The sequence below is a fragment of the Crocodylus porosus genome, unplaced genomic scaffold (assembly GCF_001723895.1).
Source record: "Crocodylus porosus isolate Cpor-Errol unplaced genomic scaffold, CroPor_comp1, whole genome shotgun sequence".
In the NCBI taxonomy this organism is placed as follows: Eukaryota; Metazoa; Chordata; order Crocodylia; family Crocodylidae; genus Crocodylus; species Crocodylus porosus.
In genome coordinates, this window is record NW_017728947.1 from 48052190 (window position 1) to 48055506 (window position 3317).

The following is a 3317-nucleotide window of genomic DNA, read 5'->3' on the forward strand; positions in this document are numbered from 1 at the left end:
TCACATGCAACAACAATTGCCAGGTCCCCAGCAGGATGATGATAATGGGACCCTGCTTAGTTTCCTGGTGATCCATTTCAAAGATGAGGATCTCTTGGTTCCAGGGCTGTGGTACTAAGACAAACCTGTTGGGTGGACTCTTGCAGGTCTAGAACCCCACGCTGCCAGGGTCAGTGGCTCTCACTCAGGTAGACTCCACCTGGTAGCTCCTTGCAGCTGTTCAGTGAAACGGACGTTCTGGTTAGTTTTCTGAAACAGCCCCTGTATCTGCAGAGCTGCTGCCTTGCAGGGAATCTTGAACACTTTGTTTTTCATCCAGTTAGCCCTGTATCATCCAAAAGTGCCACCCTGATCTCCTTCCCCTGTCTGATCTGCTGTTCTGCTTTCTGTTCCTTGCCCTATATGCCACTCTGCTGTGGGTCACACCATGGGCAACTGGTACCTCCTGAGTCAGGGGGAGCACTTGGTCCACCCAGTGGCCAGTCAATGACAAGATGGGGGTTGTGTGTCCCCCCCCCCCCACACACACACATCCACGGCCCATTATGCTGACCTGGAAGTGGCAGTAACACACCACTGGCACTCCCGGGTGCACGCGATTGACCACGGGGATTGCTTCTCCTGGTGCCCCCACGCTCTGGCTGGTGCTCTCACCTGCCCCCCTTGCTCAAAAACACTGGCTGTCAGGGGGTGCACCAGAGCTCTCAAGGGGTGTATATACAACCCCTACGCATTGCCACTGGATCACACAGAGACTGCCCATGCCACTTGTGGCACACATGCCAGAGGGTGGCCACCCCAAGTTAGGGGCCCAGACGCCCTATCCAGTGCACAGAGTGCTTAAGACTGGGATTCATAGGAGTCAACACACTGCATGGGAAGCTGCCTTGTCTAGATAGCAGACATGCTGAGGAAGGAGCAAGACCTGGTAGATGAGATGCCTATCTCTGAATGGGATTTTTAAATGTGGATTGTTTCCTGGAGTTAGGCACCAAGGCCAGGTCAGGTTTTTCTCACTGGGAGGGAAGGGGAAGTGAGCCCTACCCATGCCCTATCCAGCAGTATTTTGGGGCATTCTTACAGGAGGCTTTTAAATCCCTGCTCTACCTGTTTCAGAGAAGGGACTTGAACTCAAGCCTCTCTTCCCAGAAGAGTGCCCTGACCACTCAACAGGCTGTTGGGATAGCTGAGGTTGAAGCTGGTTCAGTTATTGATTGGAGTGGTGGCTGGATTGTAGGGTATAATGTGAGCTTTCTCAGATGATGCGTGGGTTAAATATCCCCCGAGTAAGCTTTGGGATCAGTCCTTGCTGAAAGAATAGGCAGGACAATACCCAATTTGAAAAGCCTGCTGGAGCCTGAGAATTGGCTAACATGAACAGCAGTGGCAAGACTTGGGTAGGTCTATGAATGCCCACTGATGGACACTGGCATCTTCAGGGATGGACAACAGCAGTTCAAGAGTTTTCTGAATGCCAGTGATAATGTTGGACCTGGGTGTTTGATCCTTTTATGGATCTGACCCTCTGCATCAGTTTTCCATCTGCAAGATGGAGATAGTGCTCCCTCACCTCTCAGGTGCTGTGAGGATAAATATGAAAAAGACTGAGGCATTGTGAAATAGGCCATGTAGACTACCTTTTATTTATGGAGAGGGCAAGCCCAGAAAACAGCCCCTCTGGGCTCTGTTTGCTTAGGTGCAGGAACTGCTGCTGCAGAGTAGAGAGCACAGTGCAAACTGCAGCCAGGCACAGAGCTGTCCAAGTACCATCTCCCACCATGTCTTTGGTTATCAAAGGATAACACAACGATGCTGGTGCATCACAGCAGGTTTATCTTAGTAGATTACAGGGATACAGCAGGAGGTGGCAACACAGGATCAACCTGTATTTGTACAACCTTCAGATTGTTAGCAGAAGCCCTGCTGAGGCTCCAGTAGAGATGCCAGAGAGCTGGGATATGCAACAGCTTATTTGCATTTTCAGACTGAAACTGAGCATGATTAGGAAGGAGAGCCTCTAAATTGGAGCAATGCCTTACACTCAGCCAGCTAGACTGTCACACCAGCATAGTTCACATTACCATAATGCAAGGGCAGGCAAAATATAGCTTGTAGTGTCCACCAATGAATTGTACCCTGTCCAGCCCTTCCACCCATGAGGGTGAGAGCAAGGTGCCCATGTGTACACCCCCTCCACCCCCAACTATACCCTATTGCACTTCATTCCTACCCTCATGGGTGGAAGAACCTGGCTCAGCCAGCAGGCGGCTTCCAGACAGGACTTCTGTAGCCCCCAGGGACCTGCTCCACTTCCCTGGTCTCCCGTGGGTTCGGGGCAGCAGGTAGGGAAACCATCGGGGGCAGGGGCTGAGCTGTAGCTGGGTGGGGGTGCAGAGCATGGGCCTAGGTTTGGCAGCCCAGAGCCTGGGCCTGGTACGGTGGCATGGGTGGGCAGCATGTGGGTGTGAGGGAGCAGGGGATTTAGGGACTCCCCCCCACCCCACAGTCCTTCCTCCTCCCTCCCCCTGCCATGGTACACGGCCCCAGCAGGCAGTGGCAGCAGCAGGCAGGAGCACTCAGGGTACTGGTCCCTGGCAGGGTGCACCTCCAGCCAGCGCTACACATCATAGCGAAGTGTGCAGCCTCTGCTGGACAGTCTGTACTGCTAGCACTCCCTGCCATACAAGCACAACCCTTGCACTCATACAGCACAGGAGGGAAGCTCCTTGCACTGGCTGCCTTCCCTACCGGTGCTGCATGGCATGGGAGGGAAGCCTCAGGCCTGTTCCCCTGGGGGTGGAGAAGGCAGCTAGCTCCAGTGTTTGGGGCTTCCTTCCTGTGCCATGCAAGGTGCATTCGCTGCTTGCATGTGGCAGGGAGAGCCAGTGATACAGACTACCTGATGGAGGCTACGCTTCTTGCTGCAATATGCAGCACTAGCCAGAGCTGCAGTCCACCAGGCACGAGCGCCCTGAGTGCCTCCACGTGCTGCTGTTGCACCATGGGAGGAGTGCAGGGGAGGGGGTGTCTCCATACTCACACCCCACAAATGCCACAACCCCTAACATATACACAACCCAACATACCCTATGCCTCCTCCCCACCAGCCACAACCTCCCCACACACCCTACCATACGGATGTATGCACACCCCCAGCCACCCCACCCCACAATATAAGAATTTGAGTTGTTATGCAATCACCTCTCTACACTATGCAAACACAAATCATGACAAAAATACCTTTCTAATAAAATTAAAATATGTTCTAGTAGGTGTTTGACTTTTAGTGTATGATCTGGGGGGTTTTTTCTGGTTCT